The 16,800-nt window shown below is 46.9% G+C and overlaps 1 protein-coding gene across 1 annotated transcript in view; it reads left to right on the top strand.

Annotated features, from left to right (window-relative positions):
* The window catches only part of iqsec1b (IQ motif and Sec7 domain ArfGEF 1b), a 188,866-nt gene that overhangs the window by 40,630 nt on the left and 131,436 nt on the right, over window positions 1–16,800 (top strand). The window lies entirely within an intron of this gene.

Here is a 16,800-nt window from a genome sequence, read left to right as displayed (position 1 = left end):
AAAGCACCTAGAAAATACATAAAAATATAGTTTTAACAGGGAATCAGTTCCTGTTTATTGTACTTTGTCCTCTATGTTTTATGTTGGAGAAGAAGCATTATTGTCAAATAGATTTTTTAAAAAGACAGTGGATTTGTTATCCTAAGTCGATTATTTATATTAGTATTATGTTTATCATGCATATAACAACATAATTAATAAGTATTTATAGCTTGTACAAATACATTGCTGTTCATGAAAATAATAATAATTAAAAAAAAGGCTGCAGTATGGCGATAATACCCGGAACCATGATACTGTGTCTGGTATAGTATCGTGGTTACTTATTTTGATGTTGTGACAACTCTACACTAGAGTAGATCTGCCTTTATTAGTGCATTTTCAGTTAAAACCTCATAAGTTTAGTGCTGTTTATACTTGATGAAAATGTGAAGACATACAGGTGTTTTTTTCTCTGCCCAAAAGCAAATGTTCCAAATTTATCAATGCGAAATTGAAAGCTATGGTTTATTTTTTGACATGTTTATCTATCCCAAATAATGTGTTGGGTACACGGATGTCCAGAACTATCAGTCCATTAATTATCTGCTTTTATAAATAATGTACCAGTTGTGTATGGTCAGTAAAGAAGTCATATTATACTTCAGGTTTTTGTACATGTAAAAGGAAATTATTTACATCTAAGATATTAGCTCTTAGCTAACAAGCAACAATCTTCTTCTTCTTCCGGCCTCTCCCTTTATCAGGGGTCACCACAGCAAGCCAATCTCGCATCATTGATTTGGCACGTTTTACACCGGATTCTCTTCCTGATGCAACGCTCACCATTTATATGGGCTTGGTGTCACACCGTAATGAAGTGCGGGCCCCGGTGCGGTCACAGAGTCAGGAGGACAAGAACTCTTAGTTCAAACAACAGTTTATTAGTTAACAGAAAATCTCACACTGAGGAAAAACCTGGCCTGGTGAGCAGGGAAGTCGGCCTGCAGAACCGGAACAAAAAACCAAGGTAATCCAAGAACTGAAAATAATCCACAAATACATCAAGGGTCAGGATCCAGGTCGTGAACCAAACAGGCATAACAAATACATTAACACACGAGCAAAGAAAGGCGGAGAAGACCAGGTATTTAAACTAACGGGGCAATCAAGGGAAGATGGAACACAGGTGAGTTACGAACCAGGTGTGACAGTACCCCCCCTCCGACGACCGCCTTTAGGCGGCCCACCAGGCTTGTCAGGGTGGGTTCTGTAGAAGTCGGTGATGAGGGCATGGTCCAGAATAAACCGACGTGGAACCCAAGAACGCTCCTCCGGCCCATAACCCTCCCAGTCAACCAAATACTGGAAACCCCTGCCACGACGTCTGACATTCAGAATCCGATCAACTGAGAAAGCAGGATGGCCATCCACGACCAGGGGGGGAGGAGGAGGTTCAGCTGGAGGACCAAGTGCACAAGAGGTGACTGGCTTTAAGAGGGACACATGAAACGTGGGGTGTACCTTAAGGGAGTCTGGGAGCTTAAGGCGCACAGCTGAGGGGTTAATGATTCTTACCACTGGAAAAGGACCAATGAAACGAGGGGCCAGCTTACGGGAATCTACCTGCAAAGGCAGGTCCCTGGTGGATAACCACACCATCTGCCCAGGCTGATAATTAGGAGCGGGCGAACGCCGACGGTCCGCCAACAGTCGGTTCCGGGCAGCGGACCTAACTAACGCAGCCCGAGCCTCCAGCCACACTCTGCGAACACGTCGCAAGTGTTCCTGAACAGAAGGGACGGACACATCAACCTCCTGGGAAGGGAACAAAGGGGGTTGAAAACCATACATAACCATGAATGGCGACATACCAGTAGCAGATGTGGAGAGACTGTTATGAGCGTACTCCACCCACGGTAGCTGAACACTCCAGGAGGATGGGTTACGTGCACACACACATCTTAAAGCGGCCTCCAGGTCCTGGTTGGCCCGTTCTGTCTGGCCGTTCGACTGAGGATGGTACCCAGACGATAGACTAACCCTCGCCCCCAATGCGCCACAGAACGCTCGCCAAACCTGGGAAGCAAACTGGGGTCCCCGGTCAGAAACGATGTCCATGGGGATACCATGGAGACGAAAAACATGATGAACCAAGAGCTCAGCAGTCTCCAGAGCAGAAGGGAGCTTCGACAGTGGTACAAAATGCACAGCCTTAGAAAAACGATCGACAATAGTAAGGATGACAGAGTTACCTGCAGAAGGAGGCAGACCAGAGACAAAATCCACCGCGATGTGAGACCACGGCCTTGAGGGAATGGGGAGAGGGTTCAGCAAGCCAGCGGGCCGTTGGTGCGAGGCCTTCCCTCGGGCACAGACAGAGCACGCTGCCACAAACTGATTGGTGTCACGGACCAGCGTGGGCCACCAGAACCGCTGTCGAATGAGCTCAAGTGTGCGTGCAGCCCCAGGATGGCAGGCCAATCTGGAGGAGTGCCCCCACTGCAGCACCTGAGACCTAACGTTCTCGGGAACGAACAAAGAGTTAGGTGGTCCGATCTCTGGACGGGGACAACGGGAAAGGGCCCTCTTAACCTGCTGCTCAACCTCCCAATGGACCGCTCCCACAAAACAGCTTGGAGGGAGCACAGGCTCAGAAGGATCAGTCAATGGTTGTCTCTCTGTCTGACGGGAAAGGGCATCAGGCTTTAAATTACGGGAACCAGGTCTATAAGAGAGTGTAAAATTAAATCTGCCTAAAAAAAGTGCCCATCTGGCCTGTCGAGAATTGAGACGTTTGGCTTGCTGAAGGTAGGCCAAGTTCTTATGGTCCGTCCAAACCACAAATGGAATTTCTGCTCCCTCCAGCCAGTGTCTCCACTCCTCTAATGCCAGAACGACTGCTAAAAGCTCCCGGTTACCCACGTCATAGTTGCGCTCAGCCGGAGACAGCCGGCGAGAAAAATAAGCACACGGATGCAACTTCTGTTGTGAGACCTGCGAAAGCACGGCTCCCACACCACTGTCAGAGGCATCCACCTCCACTATGAACTGCTTAGAGGCATCAGGGTGGATGAGAACAGGCGCAGAAGAAAACAGCGCTTTAAGTTTTAAGAATGCCTGGGCAGCTTCAGAGGTCCAGGTAAAAGGGCTGGAGGTGGAGGTAAGTTGGGTGAGTGGTGCAGCCACCTTACTAAAATTCCTAATAAAGCGCCGGTAAAAATTAGCAAAACCAAGGAAACGCTGAAGTTGCTTGCGGTTCTCAGGTGCTGGCCACTCAACCACCGCCCTTACCTTGGCTGGATCAGAGCGAATCTGACCTCTTTCAATGAAAAAGCCCAAAAAGGAGACTGACTGGACATGAAACTCGCATTTCTCAGCCTTGACAAATAATCTGTTCTCAAGCAATCTTTGGAGAACTAATCTGACGTGCTTGCTATGTTCCTCCAGTGTGCTAGAAAAAACTAAAATGTCGTCCAGATAAACAAAAACAAAACGGTTGAGCATGTCACGGAGTACATCATTAACTAAGGATTGAAAAACTGCCGGAGCATTAGTTAACCCAAAAGGCATGACCAAGTACTCAAAATGGCCAAGAGGTGTGTTGAACGCCGTTTTCCACTCATCCCCCTCACGAATACGGACAAGATGGTATGCATTCCGAAGATCTAGTTTGGAGAAGACAGTGGCTTGATGAAGGGAGTGAAAAGCTGAATCCAATAGTGGCAGGGGATATTTATTTTTGACAGTGATAGCGTTCAGACCACGATAGTCAATGCAGGGGCGCAAGGTCTTGTCTTTCTTAGACACAAAAAAAAACCCAGCACCTACAGGGGAGGAAGAGGGGCGAATGATACCTGCTGCCAATGACTCCTGTATGTACCTCTCCATGGTCTCTCTCTCGGGACGGGAGAGGTTGTAAAGGCGGCTGGAGGGGAGAGGAGACCCAGGCAATAAGTCTATGTGGCAGTCATAGGGACGGTGTGGAGGGAGAGAGAGAGCTTGATGTTTGCTAAATACCTCAGCCAAGTTATGATAAGAAGGAGGAACCCCAGAAAGATCAGGAGAGACGGAAGGAACTAAGGCAGGAGGACTCAAGGCTGGAACAGCAGATCTAAGACAATTATTGTGGCATGCTACACTCCAGCTAATGATTGTGCTCTGTGTCCAGTCAATGTTGGGGTTGTGCAGTCTAAGCCAGGGGAGACCTAAAACCACAGGAGTATGAGGAGCAGGCATAACAAAAAAAACTGATAAGCTCATGGTGGTTACCAGAGATAAGTAGAGATAAAGGAACAGTCTGGTGAGAAATTACAGACAACAACCTACCGTCTAGAGCATTTACCTTACGAGGTGCTGTAAGTGACACAACAGGAATATTATGTAGTTTAACAAAATCTGCGGAAATAAAATTCTCATCTGCCCCAGAATCCACAAACGGATTCATAGCCACCTCCTTAGAGTCACAAAACAAAACGGCAGACAACTGAGTACGTGTGGAAGGCAAACAACTTGAATCTTGGCTCACCTGGGTCCCCCCCTCCTCAGGTGAGCCTAGGCTTTTGGCAGATTGGGACAGTTCTCTCGAACGTGGCCGGGTTGGCCGCAATAAAAACAAAGCCTCGCCTGAAGTCTCCGTTGACGCTCCGTCGGAGTCAATCTGGCCCGTCCAAGCTGCATGGGTTCAGGAGGGGGCAGGACAACAGGAGTGTGAGCACCTGCTGGAGTGGACACCTCCACCTGTTGGCCAGAGACAGAGCCAAACAACGGGGTACAGGCGGAAGCGATGCAGCTCCGGTCACGATCCCGGCGTCTCTCTCGCACGCGGTTGTCCAACCGCCTCGCAAGGTCTATTAAATCGGCCAAGGATTCTGACTCATCCCGAGCCGCCAGCTCATCCCTCAAATTGTCATTCAGGGAGCGAAGAAATATTCCCATCAACGCAGCCTTATCCCAGCCGCTCTCCGTCGCCAGTGTGGAGAACTCAATCGCGTGGTCGGCTACTGACCTGGAGCCTTGGCGCAGTGAGAGCAGTCGGTTGCCCGCCTCTTTACCACGAACAGGATGGTCGAAGACCCCTCTCATCTCCGCCACGAACCGCCGGTAGGAGGAGCAGAGCTGGGGGTTGCCCTCCCACGTAGCCAGCGCCCACTGTGCAGCCCGTCCGGAGAGGAGGCTGGTGATATACGCCACCTTGGCGCGGTCCTCCTGGTACATCCGAGGCTGCAACTCAAACACCAGAGCGCACTGGAGGAGGAAACGTCCACAGGCTCCCACGTCCCCGCCATAACGCTCCGGCGTCGGGAGATGGGGCTCAGGAAGAGGGGGCGTTGATGGCAGAACCGCGACAGGTGGCGGATAAGCAGCACACAGTTCCAGTCTCTGAGAGAGGGAGGCGACGCTAGAAGTCAAGGACCCCAACGCCTCCATAATGTCCTTGAGGTCCTGGGCATGCTGTCCCAATAAAGAGCCCTGGGCTGTCAGCGCCTGGTAAATCGACTCTGGATCCGCGGGGTCCATTTGGCTCGTGTGTTCTGTCACACCGTAATGAAGTGCGGGCCCCGGTGCGGTCACAGAGTCAGGAGGACAAGAACTCTTAGTTCAAACAACAGTTTATTAGTTAACAGAAAATCTCACACTGAGGAAAAACCTGGCCTGGTGAGCAGGGAAGTCGGCCTGCAGAACCGGAACAAAAAACCAAGGTAATCCAAGAACTGAAAATAATCCACAAATACATCAAGGGTCAGGATCCAGGTCGTGAACCAAACAGGCATAACAAATACATTAACACACGAGCAAAGAAAGGCGGAGAAGACCAGGTATTTAAACTAACGGGGCAATCAAGGGAAGATGGAACACAGGTGAGTTACGAACCAGGTGTGACAGTACCCCCCCTCCGACGACCGCCTTTAGGCGGCCCACCAGGCTTGTCAGGGTGGGTTCTGTAGAAGTCGGTGATGAGGGCATGGTCCAGAATAAACCGACGTGGAACCCAAGAACGCTCCTCCGGCCCATAACCCTCCCAGTCAACCAAATACTGGAAACCCCTGCCACGACGTCTGACATTCAGAATCCGATCAACTGAGAAAGCAGGATGGCCATCCACGACCAGGGGGGGAGGAGGAGGTTCAGCTGGAGGACCAAGTGCACAAGAGGTGACTGGCTTTAAGAGGGACACATGAAACGTGGGGTGTACCTTAAGGGAGTCTGGGAGCTTAAGGCGCACAGCTGAGGGGTTAATGATTCTTACCACTGGAAAAGGACCAATGAAACGAGGGGCCAGCTTACGGGAATCTACCTGCAAAGGCAGGTCCCTGGTGGATAACCACACCATCTGCCCAGGCTGATAATTAGGAGCGGGCGAACGCCGACGGTCCGCCAACAGTCGGTTCCGGGCAGCGGACCTAACTAACGCAGCCCGAGCCTCCAGCCACACTCTGCGAACACGTCGCAAGTGTTCCTGAACAGAAGGGACGGACACATCAACCTCCTGGGAAGGGAACAAAGGGGGTTGAAAACCATACATAACCATGAATGGCGACATACCAGTAGCAGATGTGGAGAGACTGTTATGAGCGTACTCCACCCACGGTAGCTGAACACTCCAGGAGGATGGGTTACGTGCACACACACATCTTAAAGCGGCCTCCAGGTCCTGGTTGGCCCGTTCTGTCTGGCCGTTCGACTGAGGATGGTACCCAGACGATAGACTAACCCTCGCCCCCAATGCGCCACAGAACGCTCGCCAAACCTGGGAAGCAAACTGGGGTCCCCGGTCAGAAACGATGTCCATGGGGATACCATGGAGACGAAAAACATGATGAACCAAGAGCTCAGCAGTCTCCAGAGCAGAAGGGAGCTTCGACAGTGGTACAAAATGCACAGCCTTAGAAAAACGATCGACAATAGTAAGGATGACAGAGTTACCTGCAGAAGGAGGCAGACCAGAGACAAAATCCACCGCGATGTGAGACCACGGCCTTGAGGGAATGGGGAGAGGGTTCAGCAAGCCAGCGGGCCGTTGGTGCGAGGCCTTCCCTCGGGCACAGACAGAGCACGCTGCCACAAACTGATTGGTGTCACGGACCAGCGTGGGCCACCAGAACCGCTGTCGAATGAGCTCAAGTGTGCGTGCAGCCCCAGGATGGCAGGCCAATCTGGAGGAGTGCCCCCACTGCAGCACCTGAGACCTAACGTTCTCGGGAACGAACAAAGAGTTAGGTGGTCCGATCTCTGGACGGGGACAACGGGAAAGGGCCCTCTTAACCTGCTGCTCAACCTCCCAATGGACCGCTCCCACAAAACAGCTTGGAGGGAGCACAGGCTCAGAAGGATCAGTCAATGGTTGTCTCTCTGTCTGACGGGAAAGGGCATCAGGCTTTAAATTACGGGAACCAGGTCTATAAGAGAGTGTAAAATTAAATCTGCCTAAAAAAAGTGCCCATCTGGCCTGTCGAGAATTGAGACGTTTGGCTTGCTGAAGGTAGGCCAAGTTCTTATGGTCCGTCCAAACCACAAATGGAATTTCTGCTCCCTCCAGCCAGTGTCTCCACTCCTCTAATGCCAGAACGACTGCTAAAAGCTCCCGGTTACCCACGTCATAGTTGCGCTCAGCCGGAGACAGCCGGCGAGAAAAATAAGCACACGGATGCAACTTCTGTTGTGAGACCTGCGAAAGCACGGCTCCCACACCACTGTCAGAGGCATCCACCTCCACTATGAACTGCTTAGAGGCATCAGGGTGGATGAGAACAGGCGCAGAAGAAAACAGCGCTTTAAGTTTTAAGAATGCCTGGGCAGCTTCAGAGGTCCAGGTAAAAGGGCTGGAGGTGGAGGTAAGTTGGGTGAGTGGTGCAGCCACCTTACTAAAATTCCTAATAAAGCGCCGGTAAAAATTAGCAAAACCAAGGAAACGCTGAAGTTGCTTGCGGTTCTCAGGTGCTGGCCACTCAACCACCGCCCTTACCTTGGCTGGATCAGAGCGAATCTGACCTCTTTCAATGAAAAAGCCCAAAAAGGAGACTGACTGGACATGAAACTCGCATTTCTCAGCCTTGACAAATAATCTGTTCTCAAGCAATCTTTGGAGAACTAATCTGACGTGCTTGCTATGTTCCTCCAGTGTGCTAGAAAAAACTAAAATGTCGTCCAGATAAACAAAAACAAAACGGTTGAGCATGTCACGGAGTACATCATTAACTAAGGATTGAAAAACTGCCGGAGCATTAGTTAACCCAAAAGGCATGACCAAGTACTCAAAATGGCCAAGAGGTGTGTTGAACGCCGTTTTCCACTCATCCCCCTCACGAATACGGACAAGATGGTATGCATTCCGAAGATCTAGTTTGGAGAAGACAGTGGCTTGATGAAGGGAGTGAAAAGCTGAATCCAATAGTGGCAGGGGATATTTATTTTTGACAGTGATAGCGTTCAGACCACGATAGTCAATGCAGGGGCGCAAGGTCTTGTCTTTCTTAGACACAAAAAAAAACCCAGCACCTACAGGGGAGGAAGAGGGGCGAATGATACCTGCTGCCAATGACTCCTGTATGTACCTCTCCATGGTCTCTCTCTCGGGACGGGAGAGGTTGTAAAGGCGGCTGGAGGGGAGAGGAGACCCAGGCAATAAGTCTATGTGGCAGTCATAGGGACGGTGTGGAGGGAGAGAGAGAGCTTGATGTTTGCTAAATACCTCAGCCAAGTTATGATAAGAAGGAGGAACCCCAGAAAGATCAGGAGAGACGGAAGGAACTAAGGCAGGAGGACTCAAGGCTGGAACAGCAGATCTAAGACAATTATTGTGGCATGCTACACTCCAGCTAATGATTGTGCTCTGTGTCCAGTCAATGTTGGGGTTGTGCAGTCTAAGCCAGGGGAGACCTAAAACCACAGGAGTATGAGGAGCAGGCATAACAAAAAAAACTGATAAGCTCATGGTGGTTACCAGAGATAAGTAGAGATAAAGGAACAGTCTGGTGAGAAATTACAGACAACAACCTACCGTCTAGAGCATTTACCTTACGAGGTGCTGTAAGTGACACAACAGGAATATTATGTAGTTTAACAAAATCTGCGGAAATAAAATTCTCATCTGCCCCAGAATCCACAAACGGATTCATAGCCACCTCCTTAGAGTCACAAAACAAAACGGCAGACAACTGAGTACGTGTGGAAGGCAAACAACTTGAATCTTGGCTCACCTGGGTCCCCCCCTCCTCAGGTGAGCCTAGGCTTTTGGCAGATTGGGACAGTTCTCTCGAACGTGGCCGGGTTGGCCGCAATAAAAACAAAGCCTCGCCTGAAGTCTCCGTTGACGCTCCGTCGGAGTCAATCTGGCCCGTCCAAGCTGCATGGGTTCAGGAGGGGGCAGGACAACAGGAGTGTGAGCACCTGCTGGAGTGGACACCTCCACCTGTTGGCCAGAGACAGAGCCAAACAACGGGGTACAGGCGGAAGCGATGCAGCTCCGGTCACGATCCCGGCGTCTCTCTCGCACGCGGTTGTCCAACCGCCTCGCAAGGTCTATTAAATCGGCCAAGGATTCTGACTCATCCCGAGCCGCCAGCTCATCCCTCAAATTGTCATTCAGGGAGCGAAGAAATATTCCCATCAACGCAGCCTTATCCCAGCCGCTCTCCGTCGCCAGTGTGGAGAACTCAATCGCGTGGTCGGCTACTGACCTGGAGCCTTGGCGCAGTGAGAGCAGTCGGTTGCCCGCCTCTTTACCACGAACAGGATGGTCGAAGACCCCTCTCATCTCCGCCACGAACCGCCGGTAGGAGGAGCAGAGCTGGGGGTTGCCCTCCCACGTAGCCAGCGCCCACTGTGCAGCCCGTCCGGAGAGGAGGCTGGTGATATACGCCACCTTGGCGCGGTCCTCCTGGTACATCCGAGGCTGCAACTCAAACACCAGAGCGCACTGGAGGAGGAAACGTCCACAGGCTCCCACGTCCCCGCCATAACGCTCCGGCGTCGGGAGATGGGGCTCAGGAAGAGGGGGCGTTGATGGCAGAACCGCGACAGGTGGCGGATAAGCAGCACACAGTTCCAGTCTCTGAGAGAGGGAGGCGACGCTAGAAGTCAAGGACCCCAACGCCTCCATAATGTCCTTGAGGTCCTGGGCATGCTGTCCCAATAAAGAGCCCTGGGCTGTCAGCGCCTGGTAAATCGACTCTGGATCCGCGGGGTCCATTTGGCTCGTGTGTTCTGTCACACCGTAATGAAGTGCGGGCCCCGGTGCGGTCACAGAGTCAGGAGGACAAGAACTCTTAGTTCAAACAACAGTTTATTAGTTAACAGAAAATCTCACACTGAGGAAAAACCTGGCCTGGTGAGCAGGGAAGTCGGCCTGCAGAACCGGAACAAAAAACCAAGGTAATCCAAGAACTGAAAATAATCCACAAATACATCAAGGGTCAGGATCCAGGTCGTGAACCAAACAGGCATAACAAATACATTAACACACGAGCAAAGAAAGGCGGAGAAGACCAGGTATTTAAACTAACGGGGCAATCAAGGGAAGATGGAACACAGGTGAGTTACGAACCAGGTGTGACACTTGGGACAACAACAGTATGCTACTGAAAAGATGTTTCCAATGAAATGTACCGGTCCACTAAAAAAAGTTTCGACATGTCATATGCTAAATAGCACAGCAATGCATTACAACTTTACAGTAAAGGTTTATGAATTGTACAAGCTACATTTTCCTTCCTCGGTTCTCTACGATACTGCTCCCATACTGATGATGTTTCCTCCCCTGTCATAATATGACAACGTTGGCACTCATAGCTTTATGATGTCTATACTTGCCATTCTTGATGAGGTCAAAAATCACTTTTCTACTTCCATGGTTTGATACCTTAGAATGAATTAGAATGAATGTACATGACACGAGGCAACGCTATCTGCCACAACAAACAACTGCCTACCAAAAGCATAATTTCGCAAAATGAAACTGCGATATTGGACATGTGGGCAAACCTTGCTATTTAAACATTTCTGGTGAGACCTCAGTCACATTTGCATTCTGCTTTATGCCATTCCTTTTATATCAGTTTGCTTCTCTCCTGCTCTTTCTGCATACACAAGCTGTATCTTGATACAGCCGAATTCCCAGTATACTACTCTCATTGACATATTTTTCTGTCTCTGTAATGAGCCTCTGAAATTGTTTCTCGGAGGCATTAAGAATATTGACTTAATTCACATCGCTTAATCTGACAAAACCACCATTCATTTTAGACTTTTACTGTCATTTAGATATAGCAAATACAGGAAATACATTAAATTACTCCGCCACATTTAACCCATCCTGGTTGGCACCTGTTGAACACGCACATGCACATAGAGCCACCGTACACTGGAGCGGTGGGCAGCCATTCACGCCCTAGGAGCATGGGGGTACAGTGCCTTGCTCAAGGGCACCTTGGCCATGGCACCTCTAGCTGTCAGTTCTTGGGTATATTCAACTGGTTGATGCTACTCTGAGAGAACTGTTAAAGTGGCAGAATGTCTTGAACATTTGCTCAGAGCCACAGACGTCTGTCAGCTGATGTGCAGTGGCTGCAGCATCACATACTCCATCTTGTCTTGACAGTTGCAGTGCAGTTGTACTAGCATGAGCAAGGCTGCCTGCTACTTCCCACTTGAGTGTGCGGTTTACACATAGCAAACTATCAAGGTTTGGCAATTTTGGTGACTCTCCTCCCAATGCAGAATTTAAGGTTTATTCTAAAAGTCTCTGGAATTGTCCTTAGTTTCTTTTTTTGAAGAAAAAAGTTGCTGATGATATGTGAAAAGTAGCTAAATCTAGCAACAATACCTCCAAGTTGGCATAGCTGGTTGGTTGTAAAATAATTTGTGATGTGTATATATTATACAGATTTCAGATTCAATATACAATTCAAGTACCAACTATTCAAATGTTGGCTGTAAGGTCACCAGCAACACTGCACCAACTATCTTACTGGCTTTTCATGGTATGTGAGCTAAAAAAGCAAGAAAGTTTTTCCGTTTCCTCCCTTTCTTTCTGGAGACCACCTGTTTCATAAATTGTGCTAAAAAATGTGAGGTTACGCTACACTGTAGCAATTTCATCTTAACCTGCACAGCCTTCATATTTACTTTCTGCTTGCGGCATACTTTGTTTTACCTTAAGTCTGAACGCAGACAATTGTTGAACATCCCTCAGAGGGAGGTTGTCATTCCCAGTGGAGAGAGCAGCTGTGCTCTTCTGGGCAGCTGTGCAAGCAAAGGAAGCACATACTGCCCTGAAATACTGCCAGGTTCTTTGGAAGAGATCGAGCTAAATAGAACTCAAATGACTGACCTCAACAGTGCATTTGCAGTAAGAGAGAAATACTGACAGATTGCTCAAGTTAAAGCGGGAAAAAAATTGCAACCAAGAACAATTGGGGAAAAGTTCATTTTCTGCATCTCTGCACTCCCACAGCTCTGGGCCAGAACCTCATCAGTTCAAGCAGGACCTGCCTCAAGCATCTGAAGAATGGCAGAAATTGGCAAGAGGAGTTATAGAAATAGTGCAAACATTATTGTTACTGTTTATATTCTGATATTTTCCTTGCCAATCTAGTGAATTGCTTAGAAAACTGAATTGAAAGATGTCTTGATTCATGATGTAGATGTGAAGCTAATTGATAAGGTTGCAGTTTAATTGAGCAATGGTTATAGCTTACCTGGGCCATTTATATGGACCTTCATCCTTGCTGCTTTATATATACAAGTGAGGAGAATCGAGATATGCGCAATGCGCTACACTGTATGAGAAAACGTTTAAGACATTCTGCTGCTTCTAACTTTTCCTGTGGGAGATGCATTTAAGCATATCCAAATTCACTAGCCAGATGTTATCTTTAAGTTACTTTAATGGGGACTTTGTGAGATTTAGTCACTTTGCAATTATAAAATCAGGATTAAACTAAACTGTCTGAAACTGCTTTAAGCAACCGCAAGTTGACAAGTAGTCTTAATAGGTTAATTTTTAATAACATTTTCTGAAGTGTGCAGCATTCGGACTAAACAAATGCACAAGAATGACAGTAGCTTTATCTGGAATTAGGCTGTATGAATCTATACTTAAACATTATTGTTTTTGCAGGAACATGCAAAAAGATTAAATTTAGAGGCACCTACAGAACACATAGGCCAATTTGAGTTTTTTTTACCATTTACATGCAAGAATAAATTCATAACCAAACCGCATTATCATGGTGCTTTCATAACTTTGATTTTGAATGCTTTTGATCAGGCTAACATGTTTACATGCATTTTAAAAGTACGTGTTTGGTTGGACTAAAACAATAATTTATTTTGTTCTTTTTAGTGTCATTTAAAGATGTTAACTACTGAAGTGTCTTCTCACATAGCAGACATTTGAGTTGAATCTTAGTTACGGCCAACTTTTAGGTCAAACGTGCTTGATTTCTGATGGCTAACAGAAATAACTCATCTGGTTTCATGATAACTGTTGACGAGAAAATAGTTTTCTCTAAATCTATTATCACAGTAATTTTTTTCTTTTTTTCTTAGTGTTTATACAGTAGTTTTGGAGATGCTGTTAGAAGATAATTAACACTGCACACCAACAGGTTGTCAGACCAGATTTCAGTTTTAATTGTGTTGCTAAATTCTTTCATGCCAATGGTTTTATAAACTGAACTATAAATATATTTAATTATTAATATTCTCTGTTGTTAATACTATTAATATATCCAGTGAATTTTTAACTGAATAAGGCTGTCTTTAGCTGACAAACATTAAGTGAATGCAGCCCTCTGTCAAGGCATTGAACAACGTTCTTGTCATAGGTGATGCTGAATTGTGCCTGCGGTGTGCAAAACTGAAGCCACAGGTACTGCAATAATTTCTGCAGCACTCATAGGCATGAATCCCCTATTTACAACTAATGCAAATGCAGACTTGCAGTTATAAATGTGTAAAACTATGACACTAGAGCTGTAACGATATGAAAATTTCATATCACGTTTGTGACAAAATGTATATACTATATCACTATATTTTGTACTCTCCACTCCTCCCTCTGCTCCGTTCACATGCTCTGGTGTGTGCAGAAACATGTCGTTTGCACACACTACTTGCTGTCGCCGATAGCGCCCAATAACATGTATTTTTACAGGAGTAACATTAGGTAACACTTAACTTAGTGGTCAGCCCCTGTTTCCACAAAGTTAGCAGCATGAAATTGTCCAAATTCTCTTGGTATGCTGAAGCATTCAGAGTTCCTTTCACAGGAACTAAAAGGCCAAGCCCAGCTCCTGAAAAACAACCCCACACCATAATCCCCCCTCCAACAAACTTCACACTTGCAACAATGCAGTCAAACAAGTACCGTTCTCCTGGACGAGTCCGCCAAACCCAGACTTGTCCATCAGAGTGCCAGATGGCACTCCAGAGAATGTGTCTCTACTGCTTTAGAGTCCAGTGGCTGCGTGCTTTACACCACTGCATCCAATGCTTTGCATTGCACTTGGTGATGTATGGTTTGGATGTAGCTGCTCCACCATGGAAACCCATTCCATGAAGCTCTCTACTCACTGTTCTTGAACTAATCTGAAGGCCACATGAGGTTTGGAGGTCTGTAGCGATTGACTCTGCAGAAAGTTGGCGACCTCTGTGCACTATGCACCTCAACATCTGCTGACCCTGTGGCCTACCACTTCGTGGTTGAGTTGCTGTCGTTCCCAAACGCTTCCACTTTGTTATAATACCACTGACAGTTGACTGTGGAATATTTAGTCACGAGGAAATTTTACAATTGGACTTGTTGCACAGGTGGCATCCTATCACGGCATCACACTGGAATTCTTTAACAAATGTTTGTAGGTGCAGTCTGCATGCCCAAGTGCTTGAATTTATACATCTGTGGTCATGGAAGTGATTGGAACACTTTACAACATTGGAACACTTTTAATTTAATTATTTAGATGGATGAGTGAATGCTTTTGGCAATATAGTGTAACTGGCAATATGTAACTGTGAAGCAGTACCCCATTTGCCAGAAATTAAAGCTAGAGGAGTGAGTTGGGAATCAGAATGTCCTGGAATAAAGACCATAACATAACAATAAAGAATTTACTCTAGTAAACATTGGATATATAATTATCAGAACACCCAGTATAATCCAACAGCTGCTGTTCATTTTCTACTCATGAGCATTATAATTCAGTTTGAGTAAAACTACAGAGAACATAAAGGAATCTTTTGAGAGTATCTTGAAAGAAATAGAAAAATACACTCACTCACCTTTCTTTGCTTTTCCTGTTAATGAAAAAAAATTGCTAAGCTATTAGTCAAGTTTCTTTCATCTCTTAAGAAGCAGTTCTGAATCAGTCTCATACTACAAATCATGGATTTGCCAATGATACTGACCCTTAATGAGAGGGGTAAGAGCTACTTAAATCAATCAGAAGTACACACCATGCTTCTGTATGCTCTTCTGATACCTGAGGTTGCAGCAGCTTCTATTGAAGCCTTTTTTTTTTTTGCTGAAATAAAAGCTTGATTGGTGCCCTGGAGCAGCATGAAGGAAACAAAGGGCATGAATAAAAAATCAGCAGGGATGTGTTCATTAGTTAATGCTCCTCTGCTGTCTGCCCTTTATGGTATAAAGGTCAGGCCAACCTGTTAAAACACATCCAGGTTACACTTGATTGGTTGCAGCAGTGTTGCAGGCTGTACTGTATTGGAGCCATCTGCACATATGACTTTAAAGCGCCTGTCTGTGATCATGTCAGTGCTGCTGCCGTTGTCTGCTTTGTGTCAAAAGTGATTAGTGACCGGTTATCAGAGGGAGGGAAGGGTGTTGCTGAAACTACTCAGCTCCCAGCCCCAACATGAACACACATATGTCCCTCCTGTGCTGCCTCCCCCTGATGACAAGGGCGTATGTTGCACTGTGAAGGGCTGTTTCTGACACAGGAGCAATTTAACACATCGCAGCACAATGTGAATTAAAGTGAAATTATTTTTCTTCCTCTGAAAAAGATTCTGAATATGAAATGTGACATTAGACCCTACTGCTGCCAAAATGACCTTTTCCACATGGTCAAACATTTTTCCAGCCTCTGTCTTTGGCTGTACTTTCAGACTTCTGGGTATTTTAAAAGTGGGATTTTTCAAAGCAGAGGCTCGTATCATGCTTGCCTTCTTTCTGTCACTGTGGCAGTCTCTTCCATTGCCGCCACTAGGATCCCTCATAGTCCCTTTTGTTACACCACATAGGTGAAAATGTACCATTTGGCTCATGCTCAACAGTTGTTATTATTAAATAACCTTACTGTGGCACTCGTGTTATATTGCATACAACCCTTCTTATAACGTGTGGGAAGATTGGATTTCCTTGCAAATATGAACTGAAACTCCTGTTCTACTTCTTTCAAATGAAAGTGATTACTGTGAGCAGGGATTTGCCTGTTACGTTGTATAATAACAAATCTATTTCCTTGGATGTTATGCAACTTCCTAGGCCTGGAAGAATGGCACTTGTCCCCTATCTCTCCCTCAGTCTCTTGCTCACTCTCCATAAAACTGCAGTTTCCCTTGGGATTAATGAAGCAGTCCATCTCTCTGCAGCGAATTAATTTGATCGCTGCATTTTTACCTGTGCTTCCTCACAAGGTGAAGACGCTCCCAGAGCTCAGTCTGTTGCTCCTTCTCCCTCAGTAGAGCCAGCAGGTGAAGGAACAGAGCGTCTTCCCTCAGCCGTGTACATTTAATGGATGATGAGAGATGAGGGACAGCTGGCAAGTGACTGAGAGGCAGCAAACACATCCCTCTATA

This window comes from Leuresthes tenuis, unplaced genomic scaffold (genome assembly GCF_036924035.1).
Source record: "Leuresthes tenuis unplaced genomic scaffold, fLeuTen1.0.hap1 SCAF_3, whole genome shotgun sequence".
Taxonomy (NCBI): Eukaryota; Metazoa; Chordata; class Actinopteri; order Atheriniformes; family Atherinopsidae; genus Leuresthes; species Leuresthes tenuis.
The sequence above is the reverse complement of the archived record's forward strand: the minus strand, read 5'-3'. Positions and strand labels throughout refer to the sequence as shown.